Genomic DNA, 23,157 nt, shown 5'->3' with positions numbered 1-23,157 from the left:
AGGATCTTTCCAGTTTTCTGTTTGCTTATTCATTTCTACTTTAATTCTATAGCAGCCTAAGAATAAATAATTTTATTACCTTTATTTTAAATATTTTAGTGTGTTTTATAGCTCAGAAGGATATCCATTTTGGTAGATGGGTCATCTGTATTTACAAGAATGTATATTCTCCTGTTATTAGAAAAATTAGACTAGATATCCATCATTTCTAGTGAAATGAAGTTTTGAAAGTACTTATATCCTCACTGATTTTCTACATAAAGAGTTCAATCTGATAAAAGAGCATTGTGGGGTTCACAGAAAAAAAAATTTTGTCAAATTCTCATCGCTCTGTTGAGTATTTCTGTCATGTCTTTTGATAGTCTCATTAAACATGCAGTGTTAAAGATGATTATGTTCTCTTGCACAGTAGATTTATAATTATGGAATGTCCTTTATCCCTAAGAAATTTCCCTTTTTGAAGGTTTCTTAGTTTAAATTAATATAGCTACTCATACTTTTTATTTTTATTACTGTTACCTTGATATAGCTCCTTTCATCCATTTACTTTTCAACTGCATATGTTTAATATTCAAACTGTTGTTCTTGAAGACAGCAGAGCATATAATTGACCCATTCCTAAAAACTTTAATTTTCAATTGGTGCATTTTATCTATGGGCCTAGGAAAAGCTGTTGATTTTTTGTTTTTTCAATATTTTTCTACTTAAAATAAAATGATAACTTTCATGCTATTTATATGTGGAAGCAGGAGGTGATATATATATTTTTAAATACAAAAATTGTTGCAAAAACACAATCTTTTAATAAATTATAGAATAGAGTGATGTGGTCTAAAAATACAGGCATTTTTTTAAAGTAGATATGATAGTGCCTAAATAATACATTTAAGAGATAACACCATGATATATAGATTGTGAATAGAATATATCTCCAAATGACTTGAGTATAAATAACTGCCTTTCCATATAATTTATTTTATAACCATCTGTGATGAAAATGTTATATTAAGGGCTTTTTATAAAATTAAGAATGTAAAATTCTATTTAAAGGCTAAACTATGTAAGAAAATTGCAACAACAACATTCTAGAGATCATTTTAATAGCCAATCTATTGAGATCACATTGTCACTGAAAATGTAGCTCTTGAAACCTCCTGTGGTGTTGTACACTGGTAGTGTCAGTGCTAGTTAGGCTGCAACAGAGGATCACTCTGAGTTCATAGCCAGTTCAGGCTACATGGTGAGCTCAAACCCAGCCTGAACTACATAGTAAGACCCTGTCTGAAAAACAAAACAAAACAAAACAAAAAAGTGTATGTCTAGAAATTTAAACAAGAGAAAGAAACAACAATAATAATAACAATTATTATCATTATTATTTATTTATTTATTTTTGGTACCAGGGATCAAACTTGGGACCTTGTTTTCACAAGGCAGGCAGTGGCACCACTGAGCTGAATCCCCAGCCCAATGAGCAATTATCTTTTATCATGCTTTTTTGTTATATAACCTCAAATTTTCAGTAATTTAGGGAAATTAAGTTTTTGTTTTTCCATTCACAGATTTTCTTGCAGATTGAAAGATTTTTCAGGGTATCTATTATCAATTCACTGTCATAGCGTAGGCTGAACTGATTTTATGGTAACTCCTCATCAGACTTGTATTCCAGTGTTGTCATGGCAGAAGCATAAATCATGGAAAATCACAAAGCAACTCTTATATATTTCTATTAAAATTATGCAGTTAATTTTCCTTAAAACTGTATTGTCTTAAGTAAGTTACAAGTATATATTTAACTTCAAGAGAGTGGGAAAATATAAGACTATCATTTTTCTAAAAGTTTTTCCCCAATCTCAAATCTTAGATAAGAACCATCAACTCTTTGTTCAAGTCTTCTTCAATAAATTGTTATAGAAAAATATAAGAATAAAACATAACTGTAATTAGTCATAACCTGTACTACTGTAATAAATCAACATCTTATCTATTATTGTTTTTAGAGTGCTTAAATTAAAGTCAATGATCAATTGCCTGGCCTTTGACAAATGCATAAAATCAGTATCCCACCACCCTTTATCATCAAAAACATTCCCTGATAATATCTTGTATTCTTTAAATAAATAATCCCCTATATCCAATACTTGGAAACAAAAGATATTTTCTGTATTTCTATTATTATGTTTACCATAATATAATGTGTATATAATCCACTAATATGCACACTTTGAGTCTTTTATTTAGAAATTGTATTTAACTTTTCCACATGTTGTTGAATGAAACAATAACATATTCTTTTTTTATAAATAGTTTTCCATCTTATGATGATAAGACAATTTACTCCCTTGTCAAAATGTATGTTGGAGGCAAACAGTTTTTAATAGTTAGGAGTAAAACTTCTGTGATAACACAACTGTGGGCTCAATGAGTTGTATTTTAGTTTGGTTGCATGTATATACATCCAATTCCTTAGTAGCATTGGTTGACATGATATTCTTTATTCTTTGTCAAAAATCTGTTTAGTTTTGTTAATTTTTAATCTGGTGTTGTTGATTTTGAAATTTCTGTATAATTTTTTTTTTTTTGGTAGCGGGGATTGAACTTGGGTCCTTGCGCTTGCAAGGCAGGCCACCGAACCGCTGAGCTAAATCCCCTGCCCCGAAATTTCTATATAATCTTTATAATGATCTTGTCAATATTTAGAAGGAAGAAATTATTGACACTTTGTTTTGTACTGTATTGTCATATCAGACACAATTGCATCCTTAATTTCATGAATGTAGCATATTTCTTAATTTATTATTTGTGTTCTCTTTTATTGTCATTCTCTGATTTCCCATGTGTTTTGCACATTTGATGTTAGATGTATACCTTAAGTATTTTGGTTCTGGCTTTTCGAAATGACATTTTTAAAAATAAAGATGACAAGGAGATATAGGAACACAGTATTATAGACTATTTGCCAACATTTGTATCTAACATTGCTATGTACCATCAAGATGTCAATAGCGCAATCTCAGGTGTTAATAACCAGGTATCTCCAAATAGTGTCAAATGTCCCATAGAAGACAAAATTGATTATGATTGAGAATTTCTTATCTACATATTTTTATCATAGTAAAAATGCATTTCTCAGATAATCATAAGCAATTTCATATTCCTCTTGTTTATTTTTCCATCGTATTTAACTTTGTTTATACCCTAGGAGACCATTTTCTGCTTGTTCTTCCAACATATCCCACTGTTCTATCTATTCAAGTTTTATTTGTGTAGTGATACAGATAGAAGCTTTAGTATTATGATTGAGCTTAGTATTGGAAAGACATTAACTTTTTTGCCTTTGGAAGTGCTTGTGCAAATTTTTCCACAGATGGCCATCATTCCTGTCCCTCATTTGTAGCAGGTAATAATTGAAGTCCTTATGCTACAGTTCTGAAAACCAGTTGTATTAGTTTTTTTTTTTTTTTAGTTTAACTGTGAGTTCAATGGATCAGTAGTAATATTCCTTCTTTCTCTCCCATACTGAAGTGAGCCATAGGTTTTGCTGACTTTATTCTTCAGATTAACTTTTTTGTTTCATAAACAAAATAGGAAAGGGGAGTAGGAGTTTCTCAATAATATTTAAATAATACTGTTAAATAATATTCTGCACTAACTTGGGCATCTTATTCATATGTTTTTCTAAAATCTCCTTGTAAAACTCCTCCTTACTCTTTTTTTAAAGTCAAGAAAATGGAAACTTCTCTCTGACTTCTCTAAATTAGAGCTTTGTACTATTGTTTTTTACCAATGTGTTAGCATTACTCATCTGTCTTAGGCAGTTTGCGATACTATAACAAATTGATGTAGACAGAGTGGATAGAAATTATATTCTTCACATTTATGAAGACTGAGAAGCCCAAGATAAAGTTTCCAGCATACTGTTTCTTTAGGGTTTGCTTTCAGGCTGCAGATGGATGTCTTTATGTTTATAACATTTTGTCTTCTTTTGATCAAGACATTAATCCCATTTATGAGAGATTGGTTTTCATGACATAATTGTCTTCTAATGAGTCCACCTTAAAACATCACCATTCTTTGAATTAAAATTCAATATTTGAATAAGGAGACATGGATATTGATTTTATAATATAATTCAGAGATAAGATATACCATTCAAAGAAGTGCCCCTGTGACCTTCTCCTCCCAACTGGATCTAACAGCTCATTCAGCTATGAACTCATGGGTGGATTCGTTTACTGCAGAAGAAAACATCCTCATACTGCAGTCATATCTCTAAGATTCATCATTGCCTTACTGAATGAGGAATTAAACCTTCAAACAGCATGTGAGTCTGTGTGCGATATTTCCTAAGTACCTACATCAGTACACTTTCAGTCTTTATTGCTTGTGATAGAAACACAGAAAACTATTTTTTAAAAAATAAAAGTCAAGAGAAAGTGTGAAATGTATAGCTTCATTTGTTCTTGATAATGCTAATGCTAAATAATATGTTAAATAGACATTGTTTATGTTTTGTATATTTACTTAGGGCATTTTTTGTTTTTTAAAGAAAATTGTTCTTCACTCCTTTACAAACTTTGTTATATTTATCTTTTGATTACAGTTACAGAACTAAAAACATGAGTTACAAAATTCTAATCTAAGAACATAAAAAAAATTATCATCTTCAAAGCCAACATTTTGCTGAGCAGATTTGAAAATAAACTATTATCCCTAAGGAGCTATTAAGCATGTCTTCTTTTTTCATGCTTAAAGAGCAAAGAAAATCTCTTCCTGGTAAGCACTATTGACAGTCATGACCGTCTGGCAGCTTATTTCATTAAAAATAGCTGTAATTTATGTTTCTTCATTTTTACAGATGCCCAAGCAGCTGCAGTGTGCTATAGCGCTTATATGTACTGATGTGAAAAATACATTTTTTATTTTTATGTGGGAAATATAAAAGCCATATTGTTTATTATTAGTTTGTGAAGTGGAGATTCTTTTACCAACTTTTCCCTTTAATGTTATTTCATTTCGTGGTCTACATTTTGCTAAGTTCACTATCTTCTGTGAAACCTTGTAGACATGTGTGTAGCTCTGTATATTTTTTCCATGTTCATCAGTCAGTTCATTTTGCCTTATATATATTCAACAAAGTAGACATGAAGGACTGTTATAGTCTTATTGAACATCTTCATATTAATTTGCTTCAAATTTTAAAATAATGGTCATTTCATACACACTGCTTATGAAATATACATAATAAAACAATATAGTTATTAGATATTTATATATAACATACACACATGTATATGTAATTTATATGACCATTAAGTTTGTATTTGCATGTAAGTAAAGTATGAATAATTATATAATCTTACAAGAAATAGCTATTTTGATTTTGTATCTCTGGATATTAATTAAGAATTTTTTGCCATGTCTTATGATCCTTCAATCAAGTCTAATGTTAGACACACTCTTTACTAACTAGAATATTTCTCTGTATGTTTCATTTTTTATTCTCCTACTGCAGAATATTGATGAATTGGAGACCATGCCTTCAATACGTGAGCTTCCTGGGATATTTCAGATCTAAACCATAACACTAATGTACACTGAGGGAGACTATGTGGCATGTAATTCTGATTAAATAGAACACATAAATGTGGGCTAGAAATCAAGTTGGAATATAAGAAATAATTTTTGATTATGCCATCAGGCCAAATTCAACTAATGAAGACTAAATGAATTCATTTATACATTAAAAAGTGACTGGGATAATAATAGGAAGAATGTAATGAAGCAACCAGATAAATATGTAAAAAGGTGGGGAGGGTCTCAATTGAAAGTGTAACACACTTTTCCCCAAGTTCAGTATTTTTAAGATGTTGAGGTATTATACTTGTAGAATTTCACTCACACATGTTATATATTTCTTATAGTAGTACTGTACTCATTCCTCAGCTCCTAATGATTTTCTTGAATTTTGTTTCTCTATTTCTCAGATGAATCTTTTATGTGCACTACTTTTCCAGTTTTCTGAGCTTGCACTGTGTCAACACTTATCCAGTATGCAAAGAGAAACAAAGAACAAATCATAAAAATAGCATACTAATATTTACCATTAATTGAACTATCACTATTACAGAAATTCATTTTTATAGATATATCATAAATGGATTTGAGACACCTGAGGTTCAATTATATGTATAAGAATTCATAGTGACTCTTTTTTTCTTTTAACAAAATCTAAAATTTCCCTACAGTTCCTACACTTTGAGTATGGCAAGGTTCTCTTAGTTTCGTTGGCCTTCTGAATGAGCCCAGATTTGCCTGCTCTGGCCCAGCACAATTTCATTCTGCTTCAAGGCTAATCCATCCCAATTATTTCCCTTAGGACTCTTCAAGCCTAGCTCTGCACCTTGACCTTTCCAAGTTTATGTATTTATACTAAAGACGTGGTTTGATGTTATTTTTATTAATTTTTTAGGTGTCTAATCTCACCTGTAAAATGGTATCCACTACTGGACTTTAAAGGAACAAGTGTATTCATGCTGATAATGATGACAAATGTTTAAAGTCAATTTTTATGATTACCTTAATAATCTATATACCTAACAATTTAGATTTAGAAATAGGCTGACTAAAATAGTTTAAGTGATTTTATATAGTAGTATAATAAATAAAATAAATTTAAACAAGAGTATATAAATTCTAAGCGATAGCTATTTGCATTTTTTTTTTTGTACTGGGGATCGAATTTGGGGCCTTGCGCTTGCAAGGCAGGTGGCAGAACCACTGAGCTAAATCTCCAGTCCTGCTATTTGCAAATTTTAAGAGGAAATTTTCTAAATACATTTGGACCTATTTTACACTGCATATAGTACTTCACAGAGAAATACTTTTTTATGATTAGTTTAACAAGTGTAGAAGAATTGTAAATTTGTGATTGACAAGAATCGTCTACTGATTCGTGATATCTTGGCAACATATGATTATCCTCAGGACAGGAATATGATCCTAAAAAAAGTATATGAATTACAGCAGGTGTAAAGAAAGCAGCTATGCAGCCTGCCTCTTTACATGGCCCAAAAGAGGGTTCTCAAATGTGAATTGTTTTTTTTTGTTTGTTTGTTTGGTACCAGAGATCAAACTCGAGTCCTTGCACTTGCGAGGCAGGCCACGGAACCACTGAGCTAAATCCCCGGCCTGTGAATTCTTTCTTTAAGATCAGCAATAGTAATTGAGATTTTAGTTAAACACTGTGAATAATAAAAAATATATACAATTAATCTTCCAATGTTTTGTAGTTTACTTTGCCAATATTTAGATTATTTATATAAATAAATAGAAAATCAATACACATGACAATGAATTAAAGCTTACCACATTACCATTAATAGTTGGACTTTCCAAAAATACTTATGAGAATGATGAAACAATAAATTTCAGGTTCTGGGGATGTGGGCTAAATGTTAAAGTGGCCTGACTGGCCTGCTATAGGACTCCGGTTTAAATCCCCAGCACTGTAAAAATAAGTGAATAAATAGAGTATAGACTTTTAGAGAGATATTTTATATCATACTGAATCACTGTTTCCCTTCAAAGAATAAAATTGTTTATATCACAAATATGTATGTGTTTTCAAAAATGCTATTTTCTCTGTATTTTAGGTGGTAAATAAACTTCAATTAAATAAAGATTGAATGTATTTCTTAATAGTTAAATCAAGTTCAAATAAATAAAGGCTCAATTTATGCCTCATTTCACTTTAGAAATAATTTTCTTTATATTTTAAGTTGACATCTACCCCATATTTTCACAACATAACTAGCCATAGAAAAATATTAATGAATAAGGCTATAATTAATTATTGAATATTGAAGTGAATGCTATGATTTCTAGCCTTAGTTTTTTTTTTTTTCCTCTCATTTAGTTTATTGGTACATTGTAGGTATACAGTACAGTTACACTCATAATTGGGATTTTGCACCTTTACATGACAGGCCTTGGTTCTCATTTTTTTCCCTTGTTGCTGCCCTCCCTTCAGCTCCTCTTCCCCTCCCCATTTACAAACACTTTATTTCCAGTGTTTCATTTTCTCATATTTTTTTCTTTTCCCTTATTACCTTTCCACTACCCTTCCCACTAAGCCTTTAGCCCTTTTCTTCCTATTTCACATTGTCAATTATATCATTAGGATCCTATGTACCATTATAGTTTTTTACAAAAGAGAAACTATTTGGTATTTACACATGTGTGACTTATTTATTTCACTTGAGTATATCCCCAATAGGTATCTATTTTCCTATGAATGACTCTAATTTCTCATTCTTTATGGCTGAGTATTATTCCATTTTATAGAAAAGCCAGATCCTCTTTATCCAGTCTCCAACTAATAGGCAAATGGGCTATTTCCAAGTTTTAGCTATTACAAACTGTGCCACTATAAACATAGGTATACATAAATCACTGTGATATGATTCCTTTAATTCTTTTGGAAAGATACCTAGCAAAGGGATGGCTGGGTCAAATGAAACCTCTAATCCCAGCTCTTTGAGGTATCTCCATATTGATTTCCATAGTGGTTGCACCAGTCTGCACTCCCACCAACAAAGGAGAAGAGTTCCTTTCTCCCCACAACCCCACCAACATTTGTTATTGGTTAATTTCTTGATAGCAGCCATTCTTTGTGGGGTGAGGTGGAATCGCAGTGTTGTTTCATCTGCCTCTCTCGAATGACCAGTGATGTGGAATATTTTTTCATATGAGTTTTGTCAATAATTAACAAGACAACTTTAAAATATTTTCTTGCTTATTTCTAGAAATGGAATATTTCACTACATAAAAGTATTTGATTTCTTTAGTTTTTACTATTACATGAAAATATTCAAAATTCTGTATTTAGCCTTTTGAAAGATGATGCACAGTATCGTTATTTATAGTTACCCAAATGTGCAATAGCACACCAGAATTTCTACTTTTGTCTAAGTATAATTGAGGGGTTAGACTTGTTTACTCTGATTTAAACATTGAAAAATATGGATTTATATTAAAACATTTCATGGCACCTCATAACTTCATATCTTTTTATTTTAAATATTGTAAAAACATAAATTTGGATACATAAAAATAGTTTCTAAAAATTATATGGTACTGCTAACTATAGCACCAAAAATGTTTCAGAGGTATAACAATAAAAACATATAACCAGAGTGCAAGGAAGGTGAGATTTGGGAAACCCGCTCCGATATCTGTTCTCCCTCTGGTCTGCTTGGGCTCAATCCACAGGACTGGGTAGCTGCACCCTCCCCTACCAGTGCAGGGAGAGTCACCACATGAAACATCCCACCACCCACCCACCTCCACTCTCAGAACTCTTGATTGTGCCGGTCCTTGGCATGGGTGGTTATGAAGGGTTCTTTTCTGAGCTCCCAACTTTGAACATCTTTAGAGAGGGGGCGGGGGAAACCTGTAGTGGAACTGTGTGGAATTCACACCTGCAGGAGCTCTGGGCACTCAACGTGGCCCTTGCAGCCCAAGGCCAGTCTGCATCAAGGGGGTCTAGCTGAAGTTGGGGATGGTTCTGCACATGGCTGTGCATGTGGTATATTATGACAGGAGAGATGTAGTCTGAAAGAGGCCCTTCAAAGTTATTTTTTTCTTTCTTTTCCTCATTCTACTCTGCAAATTCTTTTTTTTTTCTGTCCTCTTTCTCCAACTCAGTCTCTTGCTCCACCATGTTGTCCTTCATCTCCCTTTCTGTTCCTGCTCCTGCCCTAACTCAGATTTCTTCTTTTATCATTTTTTATTTTTTTCTTTACGTTCTTTTATTTTGTCATTTTACCTCATTCAGGGTTCAATGGTTTTGTGGGGAAGTGAGACCATATTGCTATTGAGGGGCTATATTCTTGTCCTTATACTTGCACTTTGTCTATCCCTTTTGAATTAAACAGTTTCCTGGGGGTTGTGTGGTCATTCTATGTCCACTGGCTTCACTTGAAACCTTCTCCAATTCTTTACTTTCTCTTGCTGTTTTTTTTTTTGGTACCAGGGATTGAACTCAGTTCCTTGCACTTGGAAGGCAGGCCACCGAACTGCTGAGCTAAATACCCGGCTGTCCAATTCATTACTTTCTGCTCCTCTCATCCTAGCTCTGTCCAGGCCCCCATCTTAAATGGTAAATATGCTACATTGAAAAGTTTATTAACTGCAAACATATTTTGGGCTGCTTCCTGATGTTAATTTGATTCATATGGTTTGGAGGTGATGTATTGATGACTACCACAAGTGGTCATTTTGAAAATTGTGTTGCTGATTGTATCAATTACAATAAAGGATTGTGATTGATTTAACAAGTTGTTTTCTCTGATGTTATGAAAATGAGAATGTCTTTGAGTCATTGGAGACTCAACAGCCAAAGTGCAACTATATCAGGAAGATTTAATAGTCCAGAAATTTGATCAGGGACAGCACAACAACAAATATAAAAATGAGAAAATACTTCAGCAAGATACAAAGACAGACTTCCAGTTCAGCAATGGCAAACAGTAGGGAAAAGGAGAATGAAAAGTCTGATAGTAAACCAGTAGGACACTCTGAAATCACAGCACAGGGAGTAACAAAACAGATCAATCAGGCACTAGAAAAATTCAAAAGAGAAATAATTTCCCAAATAATCATAGATGATGAGCAGAATGAAAGTCTTGATTCAAGAATCTAGAACAGAAACTGACAAAAACATGAGGTCAGGACCATGATAGAAGTCATGAAGTCCCAGCATAAGAAAGAAATGGAATCCATTAAACAGATTCAAATAGATATCCAAGAGATTAAAAACTCGATTGAAAGTGTTCACAACAGAATAAAAGAATGTGAAGATAGAGCTAGGTATCTGGCTCAGCAGTTTGGCGTCCTGCCTTGCAAGGGCAAGGACCCAAGTTCAATCCCCGATACAAAAAAAAAAAAAAGAATGTGAAGATAGAATCCCAGATGTATAAGATAGGATCTCAGTATAGGATCTCAGTGACCTTGTAAAGAGAGGTCTCTTAAAAAGAGTAAGGGATGAAGACCTGTCATGCGAAGGTACAGGATCCCAATAATGAATGTAACTGTATTGTAGACCTAAATTATACCAATAAACTCAATAAAAAGAAAAAAAAAACAGTAAGAGATCATTAGAAATTGATCCAACAACTCCTAGATGCAAAAAAGAATAACATAAGACTGATAGGAATCCATGAAGTAGCAGGAGAAAATGCAAATGACTTAAAAAAGCTGTGCACAGAATTAATGACAGAAAAATTCCCAGCAGGGAAAAATTTGACATACAGATAAGTGAGGCATATAGGACTCCAACTGGCCATGAGCAAAAAAAAAATCGACACCTAGACATATAATAATCAAGATCCCAGAAACCCAACAGAAGAACAAAATACTACAAGCAGTAAGAGAAAAGAAACAAATTGCATGCAAAGGAAAGCCCATTAGAAATACAGCAGACTTTTCAACACAAACCCTTAGATCAAGGAGACCCTGGAGTGAGGTATTTCAAGTCATAAAAGAAAACAACATCCTGCAAACATCCTGCAAAACTCTCTTTCAAAATGGATGGGGAAATAAGATACATCTATGACAAACAACACCTGAAAAACTGCATGAATACCAAACCAGCACTACAAGCAATTCTAAACAATATCCTAGAAAAAGACAATGAAGGTCACAACACCATGAGGCCCCACAGAGCAAATCAAATAGGCAAGGCAAGAAACTAAAAGGAGAGGGCAAAAAATAAAAAAAAAAAGTAATCAAAAGGAAAATAACATGATAATAATAAGTCAGTACATATCAGTTATAACCAACACTGTCAATGGCATCAATTCACCAATCAAGAAAAATAGACTGGCAGAACGGATTAAGAAGCAAAATCCAAAAATATGTTGTATACAATAAACACACCTATTGCAAAAAGAAGCCCATACACTGAAAGTGAAATGATGGAAAACAATGCTCCATGCCACAGGAGCCCAGAAATAAAGCAGGGATAGCAATCTTATTTGCAGACAAAGTAAATTTCAAACCAAAACTGATTAAAAGAGACAAAGAAGGGCACTACATCCTTGTAAAAGGCCTGCTTGTAGGTTGGTAACTGGGGACGTGACCTAGAAGCATATATTCTTGGCCCCAATTTCTGCCTCTTCTCTTTGTTTCCTGGATGCTGTATGCTGAGCCGTGTTCCTCTGACATTCCTTCCACTATGCCAATGTGCCTTGGAGTCAACCAAATGTGAACTGAAGCCTCTGAAAACCATCAACCAAAATAATCATCTTCTTTGTAAAGATGTGGTTGTCAGGTATTTTTTCCTAACTAACTGAAGTGACTAAAACATGCAAACAATATCTCTTGTTAGTTAAAGACCATCTTTAAGGGTTGTGGCATATGTTTAACATGGAGCAAGAGCCACTGTCCTCCATATACCAATTGGTAATATCATTTTGTATAAAGTTTGTTATAATGGCTAAAGAAGAAATCATAAAACAAAACTTCAGTCAAAACAAACATTTGTTTAGTGGAAGTTTAAAATTTGTGTAATATTTAGGAGACAAAAATATCTTACTGGCTTGTTTTCCAAAGTGAATAAATAGGAATGACTCAATATTTATAAATGTATTTCAAACTGCAATGCTTCATGAAGAAAGTACCTATGAACTCATATAACTTTGAACTCTCATGTTTAAAAGTTATCTGTCTTTCATGTAGGATTAGTATATTTAGTTTTTCTATAATTAAAAAATTTGGGAAGTGAAGGTTTGGTAAGCTATTGATAAAAAGCTAATTGAGATCGCTGAAGGTTCATTAACAAGTGTACTATTGTGTGTAGATATGGCTATGTTTAAGAACAAGTAATAAATATGTCAGTATTTTTCACTTTTGTACCTACTTTTTAATATTATTATACATATTATTATATACCCCCACATAATTTGTCTTGAAATTTTGCTGCCTGTGTGTTAGAAAAAAAAATTTATAAGTGTTGTCCCCAATATGGCAGAACAGACTTATTCAAAGCATAGTTTTGATGAAACATTTTCTCAGGAAAATCTGTTTCTGCTGCTAAAGAAACTGCCACCTACAACCATCTGTGGCTTTGTATTCCCAGCCAAACTTTTCTGTTGTTTTTAATGTAGATGCTGCTTTTGTCTCTTTTGTGGTGTCCAAACATGGAAAGCAGGTCTATCACTTGCATTCTTTGTCTAAATGTGTTTTGCCCTCCTACTAAATATTGTTATGGCCTCCATTCCTAAGCATATATTTTGACTCTATAACAATGCACCAAAGTTACTAAAAAAAGAAATACAACAATCTCTGAAAAATGCTTACCCTATTATTGGCAGAAATGATTTTTAAAATAAGTACTGTTTATGAAGTATAAAAAGCACAAAAAGGGAAAATATAATAAAATGATTTATAATATACTTCTAAAGTATATTTTATATATTTCTAAAGACTAAAATGCAATACATAATAGATAAGATATATTGAATTGGTAATCATATACAAGTTTCCTGAATTGAACAAAAACATGCACTTCTTAGCAAAAAAAGCATGGTGATTTCCAAGAAAGATTAATAAAAATACATTCTGTTTGATGCAGTGTAGTGAAACCTCCCTACATCTAGGAAAAGTGTCAAAAGCTCACTAGCCACAAGGAAAAAAAGTAAATTTATCTGCAGGCACAAAACGAGATTTCTCTATCTATACAGCATAGTTCATATCATATATATCATTTTACTGAGGATACCTGGAATGATTGATAATTATTTAAAACTATTCACAAAAAAAATTATGAGGCTTTGGGAAAAAAATCAGACAGATTTTGTGGACTAAAATTGTGAGGAAAACAAAATAAGAAGTATAATGTCTGTTGACTAGTAGTGAAAGTTATAATGAATAAATAGAATAGCAATTTAAAACTGTGGGAAGGTACAGTGATACACAGGAACTTAAGCGTGGGACTCTGAATGCTGCATAGGTTAGCAGTAGAGAATGGTAATTAATTTTTACAATTGCTATGGAATTCACCATTCAAAATGTGATTTTCCTGAAGTATTCATCCCTTGCTAAGTTATGTTGGAATATGTAAGTGCGAGGGAAGGGTGGTGATATTAGAAATCAAGCAAAAAGATGCAGCTATAAATGAAAAGTTAAAAAAAAATTAGAATCATTTAGAATCCCATGGTAAAAAATTATTCATTCAATGACTACAGATTATAATAGTGTGTTATTTAACTAGGACAATGATAAATCACTAAGGAAAATGGGTCCTAAATAAAAGTGTTAGGTTTTATGATGAGATTATGAATATCTGTAATTTTTAAATGAGGACATATTACACTTGATTAAAAAAAGTACTTATACTTGCTTTCTCCCTTTTGGTTCTGTGGGTTGAACTCAGAGCTTCATCACTGAGCTTCCCTAGACATTTTAAATTTTTTTCAGTCTTCTAAGTTGCTAGGTTGCCCAGCTTGTGTTTAATTCTTCTGCCTCAGTTACTCATCATTACTGGAGTGTATACTCATTCTTTTTCAGTCTTTCAAAGTAAATGTAAATAAAAACTCAATGGAAGGAACACTACAAAGTTACCTTTTTCTAAGCTTATCTTTGATGTAGTAGTAAGTAATCTCTACAATAATATTGTGTAACAAAATATACCAAAAAAGAATAGTTTTTATGATACAGTCACTCCTTTTTTTTTCCTCTAAGTTTATTGGTATCTTTTAGGTATACATTATTATCACATTCATTATTGGGAGTTATAAATTAGTGACTTTTATAGCTAAATGGATTACATTGAGGCCATTTTCTTAAAATAAATAGGACACACATTTGTAAATAGCAAATGGTTTCTCTGTTGTGAGAAATTGCAAGTGTAAAGGAGGAGCAAAATGTATAATAGATATGTTAAATAGGAAAAAACAAAGGTCCAAAAGGGAAAAAGAAGCAGGGAGGGGCGTGAGAGAGAGAGAAAAAAATATGAGAAAAGAAAGAATAAAGAGTCACTTATTCTTATAGTGTCCACATGCTTAATCTCTGTAGTTTGGGCTGATTTAAACTTTAACTACATTGTTCTGCAATAAAAGAACTGTTATACATTTGTTAAAGATGACTTTGAGAGGTTAAAGACTTCTTTGAAGGAAGTAACTTGAAATGTTAAAGAACTAGCACAGAACTATAATTAGAAGTACAGTCAGAAGATGTGAGTGAATTGCTGCAATTTCATAATGAAACTAATGAATGAGGGGTTGCTTCTTATGAATGAACAAAGAAAGTATTTTATTCTCTTTTTATAGTGAAACATACTTCAGGCAAAAATGTTATAAACATTGTTGAAATGACAACTACACATTTACAACATGACATAATTTTACTTAATGGAGCAGTGGTGGGATTTTAGAGGATTGACTTCTATCTGGAAAGGAGTTCTATTGTGGTACAATGCTACAGGACAGTTTCTCAGCTACAGAGAAAACTTTCATAAAAGAAAGTAGTCAGTGTATAAAATATCATTTTTGGCTTATTTTAAGAAATCGTTACAGATATCCCAGTTATTAGCAAACACAAATATGGCCAATTAATGGCCAAAAAAAACCTGTGATAAAATATCAAAAAAAAACATGTAAAATGCTAAAATAATGAAATTATTGTTTAATAGTATATTTGAATTAAATTATAAGCTACAGTATAATGTAGACATAATTTTTAAGGATACTGAGAAACAAAAAATCATGTGACTTGCTTTATTCTGATACTTACTTTACTTTAATATTCTGGAACATATGGGGACTGGGCTTTAGCTCAGTGACACCATTACTGCTTTGCAAGCACAAGGTCCTGAGTTCAATGCCCAATACAAAAAAAAAAAAAAAGAAAGAAAAATATTTTGGAACATAACCAGAATGTCTGATTAATGTATGTCTATATATTCAAATAAATATGTGTATGTGTACATAAACTCATGCAAATACATTTATAGACTTATGTGTGTTTATATGTATATAGCATAAATATAAAACCTAAAAAGAATAAGATACAAAAACAAAACAATTCATATATTTTTTATTTTGTGTTAAGCAAAATTTCTTAAATATCACACAAAAGTAGAGCAAATGTTAACAATTTTTAGTCAGAATTTAAATTTTCTGCTCTTATAAGCTTATTTACAATTGGGACAAAATTGCACATACTGTTCATCAAAGCACATCTAATCATGATAAATTAAAATGTATTCAAATCTAATCTAATCTAATAAACTAAAATATATTCAAAATTATAAGATATTGGATAACACAAATTCAACACACAATGTGATATCACTTCAATATTTAAAGTGGTTAAATTAAACAGAGTGTGATAATAAACAAGCAAAAACCTGATAAAATCAAGTGCTAGGCACAATATAAATATGTATACTAGATATAATTTTTATACCATTCCAGTGAGAATAGTTTCTTTCAATATAGTCATGTCATACCAGTTTCTCCATTTGTTAAAACTCTATACCATTTTAATCATATATTAATTATCTTTTCCATTGCTGGAACCAAATAGTGATGTGCAGAAATTAAAGAAGTAATGTTTTGTTTTTGTTCACATTTTCAGTAGTTTCAGTCCATTATTGCCTGGCTCCAAACTCTATACATCATAGTAAAAGGGCATATTTGAGGAATTCAGCTCACTTCATAGTAGTCGCAAAGAGTAGAGAAAGATAAATAACCCAAGAAACGATATACTTTTCAAGGACATGACCCAATGACATATTGACTTCAATTATGTCCTATTTCCTATAAGCCCATTCAATTAATAAATTCAGTAACGGATTAATCCAGTAGATGAGGTTATTGCCTTCCTCATTCAGCCACTTGAAAAGTTACCCCTATGAATACATGAGATTTTTGAGGTAAATTTTAGATCTAAATTATATTATACCACATAACCTAGTAACTCATTCATATTTATTCAAAAAGTGAAATATACGTAGAAATGCTTCTTGAGAAACAATTTGAATTTGTCAGCAGTGATTTAATCTGGAAAAATTTTACTGTCAGAATGAATAAATAAACCAATATTTATAGTATATAGGAAACTACAACATGAACTACATGAGCTACAAAGAAACAGTAAATAAATAAAATGAACACACATGAATTGTCACTACTTAAAACATTATATACACTGATGTCTTCTGGGGCTTACTTATATTAAGTGTTATATATGTTGATTAGCTTGATTGTGGTAATCATTTCTAAATGTATACCTCTATCAATGCATCATGTAATACTCTTTAAATATGTACAATTTATGTGATAATTAAACCTCAATATATACAAATAATATCATCCAAGGCTTAAAATGTATGTAGATTATTCATGATAGGGTCTATGTAAAAGATAAATGAAAGTAAATTGGCTTAAAGAGCTATGAGCCTGTTGCATTGTATTTAAGTTACTGCAAGATGTAGTCACATCAAACAGTTTTCTAATTGGTAATTCTACATATATCAATAAAATAAGGGTAAACATTTTAAAGTTAATGGATACAATATTAATAAATTAAAAGGTTCTATAAAAATTAAAAATTGACACAAATGAAATCAAAATATTGGATTTAACTCTAAATATATCAGTAATTAAATTAAAGTACAACCCAAAGAATATGCTGATTAAAATCAAACACCATTCCAAAATATAAAATTTGGTGCCAGTGAGACATAACACATGAAAATGTTAATTAAATTACAGTTAAGTGAAGAAATCTTAGAAAGAAAGATTTAAATTTTCTGTATTGCCAGAGGTAATATTCATAATATTTTACATTCAAACAAAAATCATTGACTGAGTAAAAATGAAAACAAATGCACTGTATAAGGTGTTCAACCAATTTTTCAAAATATTAGAGATAATACAATTAGAAGACAAAGATTAAAATGCATCAAAATATTCCACATGATGAAAAATCTATGAGAAAGATTAAATACACAAATGAACTTACAAATGAAACAAGAATTTATAGATAAAGCTTCATACATTTCCCGATACAAAATGTAATAGATGTAGGAATATCATTTTATCAGATACTGCACAGGAAATACTGTATGATAAAATTTAAGAATAGAAACTATTGGACAGGTGATTTAGCTCAGTGGTTCTACTGCAAGTATAGAAACTATTAAAAATAATCATGCACAAAGTGGGGATAAAATCCCAATAGAATGAAGGGACCATGAGTGAATTTTGTGCAAAATAAATTATCAAAGTGTAAGTGTATTTAGATATAATGTGGAAGAAGAGAGCCAAGGAAATGAAAAAAATAATTGGTCAATGCTCAAACATATTTACATTTTATTAAACTATAAGGTCATAGATGCAAGGATCTAAATAAAAATCAAGCACAAAGGCATAAAAATGTATAACAGGATTCATTATAATCAAGGTGCTCAAAAAGAGAGTAAGAAACATTTAAAAGCAAGGAGAGAAAAAAGACACTTTATCTGCTGAAGAACAAAGAGTAAAAGATCCAGCAGCATCTCTCATGAAGACAATGTAAACTAGACGACAGTGAAGAAACAACTTTAAAGTATCAAAAGAAAAACACAATTGACATTCAAATATGTTCCCAGTAGAAATGTCTTTAAAAATTAAAATGCAATAAAAACTTTTTCAGATATACAGAGCAGACAGAATTAATCAATAGCAGACACACAATATAAGAAATATGAAAGAAATTCTTTTAAGCAGAAGAAAAGTCGTAAGAGAAAACTGTATTGCCACAAAGACAAGAAGAATGTTGAGAATAAATAAATATGATTTTATATTATTAAATATATTTAAAGTATAATGATTTCCAGCATTGGGGACATGCCTGAAATGCTAGCTACTTGGGAATCTAAGGCAGGAATGCAAGAAGTTTGAAAACAGCTTGGGCAACTTACAGAGACTTTGTCCATAAATAAATAAATGTCACTATTAAAAGCCAATAATCAATAATAACATACTTGATGTTTATAAAATATATCCAATCAGTATTTATGACAACAATAGAACTACAGATAGAAGAAAAATTGAAAATATATTTGCACATATACTAGAGGTTGAGGACAATACCACAAGTTGTATTTTTTACAGTAGATGCAAATTATCATATCACAAGATAGAGGATTTAATGTTAATTTATACAATATGAATCATAGAGCACACTCTAAAATAACTTGACAAACAGTAAATATTGAACATCACTTGGAACCAAATACATCAAAACCAAAAGCACAAGGGGATATCAACTCCTTCGTGTTAACATGAATATTATCAAAAAATAACAAACACTTGTAAGGCTGTGAAGAAATGAAAACTGCTCTTCACTGATGATCACATATATAATTAGCCATTATAGTAAACTGCATGGAGGAGTCTTAAAAGCGAAAGCAGAATCATCATATGATCCAGCAATCCCACTGATGAGGATTTACTGAGAGGAGTGAAATGAGTATGTCCAAATGACGTCTGCTTCCCCATAATCATGGCAGCATTATTCATAAATAGCTAAGTTATGGAATCAATCCAAATACCCACATGTAGATTAATGGGCAAAAATATGGGGCATATACATAATAAAAAGCTATAGGGCCTTTAAAAAAGAAGAAATCCTATTTTGGGGGTACAGGATAGGTAGACTTAGAAAATAATTTGTTAAGTGAAACATGTCAAACAAGGAAGGACAATATATATGCAGAATATTCAATCTTATCAACTGCACATGAATCATTTGCTAATACTCTGTAATAGTCTGAGGCTTAATATGAGGCTTGAAAAATTGCACATCCTCATCATGTAAATGTGTTTTCTGACTATACTTAGAAATCATGAGGAAATATTTCAAAAATTTCCTACATTTGGAAATCAAATCTTATTAATGGGGAAAATAAGCAAGGAAAATATGTTATAGACAAACTAAAAATGAATGTGTCACACTTCAATATCTATCATCAACTATAAAGAAATAAATTACATTCAAATTAAAGAGAAAAAGACATTAAATATCACAGAAGAAATCATTTAAGTAGTAAATTAAAACACAATAGATCGTCAATAAAACCTACATTGATGCTTTGAAAAATGGAAGAAAATTGATTAAACTGCAAGCTAAATAAAAAAACAAAGGAAAATAAAGCACACATGTCAATAAAGAGATGTAAAAAATTAAAATATAACAAAAAGTTTGAAATATACTGCCAAGAGTTTAAGATGCACAAATCTCTTAAAAGGCATAAGACTAAAAATCTAAAGAAAAATTATATAACATGAATAGCTCTGTATTCATGGTTATTAAATTTGTAGGTAAAAGCCACCTTGGGAGGGAAAGAAACCTCCAGGGCAAAAAAGCTTCACTTGTATATCTTACCATTTAATTTTATTTATTATTATTTTGTTTTTTCAGTTTTTAGTTTGTTTTTTTTTTTCAGCTTTAATTGTTGGGATCTTGTACCTCTACATAACAGGTCTTGGTTCTCATTTTTCCCCCTTGTCCCTGCCCTCCCTTCATCCCCTCCTCCCCTCCCCATCTACAAACACTTTATTTCCATCTTTTCATTATCTCACATTTTTTTCTTTACCATTTAATTTTAAATATAATAGTAATACAAAGACTAAAAATGTTCTTCTAAAATTTGAAGGTTATTCTGAATTAATGATGTAACTAAAATTATCTGACAACATAGCCAGAAAAATTCATTGCATGTAAATTAAAATACTGATGATTTTTTTAAAAAAATCACAGATTTGACTCAAAAACATATGAAAAAGACAATATGGGAGTCTTAGGTAAGTGGATTATGAGTTCCACCATTACATGGGTAACTGAGTTGGTGAGACTGTTTCATAATAATAATAATAATAATAATAATAATAATAATAATAATAATAATAATAATTTTTACAGAGTGGACGTGAAGCTCAATTTGAGAACCCTAAATTCAATCTGAAATACTAAAGGTTCAATTTGTGCCTTTCACCAAAAATTGTTTTTAAAAAATATGAATAAATGCATGTAAACATGTGAAAAATCACCTGTTCACAATTAAACAAAAAAAAATTCAACTAATAAACTTTTCAAATAGATGAAATATGTTTATGTAAAAAAAAATTAGGGCTATTGCCAGCATGTCTTTATTCAGAAACAGAGCCAAACATAAATTGCAATTTAAAAATGCAGGTTGCATTGTACATCAATGAGAAAAAAAATGATTCCTGTTTAAATACTTGGAAAAGATGAGAAAATAAATTGTCACTTAACCAATATTTTGGCTAATGCAGTCAGTCAAGAAAAAGATGTCAGCTCTGCTGGAAAGAAAGATGTAAATGTTTTTCCTTCATTAGTGAAGACACAATCATCTACTTAGAAAACTGTAAGAGAAATATAATCTTAGCAAATATACAGAATATGAGTTCAATATAAAACAATCATATTCTATCTATTAAAGTTCAATATAGCAAATTTGGACTAAAACAATGCTACTACCATTGTAAAAATGTCAACTACTGGAATAAATCTCATAACATAAATGTAAACTGTACACTTAAAATTACCAAAATGTTACTTAAAGAAGTTTGCAATAAATGGAAAGTTAAACAATGATCATGGATTATAGATTCAAAATTGCTAATCTTTCTGTTCTCCCTAAGGTGACACATATAATTAATATAGTCAAAAAGAAAATTTAACAGATTTGCTGCACAAAATTCCAAGTAAATTCAGAAATGTGGAAATGAAAAGGTCAGAAAGGACAAAATAACTTTGAAAAGAAAAACAAATTCATACAGCTTTAGTGAACTTTGAATATTATTATAAAATAAGTATAATATTAGAGTCAGTATGGACAAATGCAATCATTACAAAACAAAAATTGAAAAGGTAGTTTGGTAGAAAAGAACGTTCTGCTCAAAGATGATTGTGGAACAAAAACTTCTAGATAGAACATCAAAAGCCTATTCATCTAAATTCAAAAGAGCTAAATATTGAATTTTGATGAAAACAATTAATTGTCTACTGAAAAATCTGTTAAAAGTATAAAAATACAATCCATGGATTGGGAGACAAAACCGGAAATAATGTACCAGATGACGGACAGTCATAAACGTGAAATGACAATGATTCTTTTACTATTTGTAACGTTTTTATTAAATTACTAAGAAAGCTTGACTTATATGCCAAATACTGATCATATCCCAAATGCTGATCAACATATTACTGAAAGTAATACAAGAGGATAAGTAAAATGAATAAGTATCATAATGATTGAAAATGACATGTAAATACAGTAGGAAAAGATAGCCATCTTCTAGTCAATCAGAGAGAGCTCAGGAAAAAGTTAAAAAAAAAAAAGCGCAGCTTCTCCACAATTTGATCTTGAATATCTAACCTCCAGAACTGTGAATAATTTTTTTTCATTATTTAAGCCAGCCACGTGCTCGCTTTGGCAGCACATATACCATAATAAGCCAGCCACTTGTGATACTTTGTTGTAGCAGGCATAGAAATCTAATATCCCATTGGAAGAGGTATCTAATACCCAAATGCCAAGTTACATTCTATAATTGATTGTTAAAAGCTGTCTCCTTAGGACTAGGGATGTAGCTCAGTGGTCCTGCCTATCTGCCTTGCAAATGCAAGGTCCTGAGTTTGATCCCCAATACAAACAAAAAAAGAAAATGAACAAGAAAAATTTTATCCATTTTTGAAAACTTTTTTTTATGAAAATGCCTGAAGTATCTATAAAATACTTTTTAATATGCCTAGTAAAAAATTCCCTAAGTCCTGAGGATAAGGCTGAGAAAAATAAATCAATTGGAGCAGCAGAAACAAAACAAAAAATGTATTGGAAATTAAAATCCATGTTGTATTATACATTAAACCCAAAATATATGTTGCATTAAACATAAATTAATGAGAAAACATTAGGCAACTGTTTATATATTTAGTACAGATGAAAACTAAAATTGACCTATAACTTTGCTCTTCATAGATTTAAAATATTATTATTGGAAACCCTAAACAAAATATATAAAAAGCACTAATTAAAGAAAAATGTTTTAAAATGTAACTGTAACATAATTTGACTGAAGG

This window comes from Fukomys damarensis, unplaced genomic scaffold (genome assembly GCF_012274545.1).
Source record: "Fukomys damarensis isolate Sample0158 unplaced genomic scaffold, DMR_v1.0_HiC HiC_scaffold_24, whole genome shotgun sequence".
Taxonomy (NCBI): domain Eukaryota; kingdom Metazoa; phylum Chordata; class Mammalia; order Rodentia; family Bathyergidae; genus Fukomys; species Fukomys damarensis.
This window is presented reverse-complemented; position numbering follows the sequence as displayed.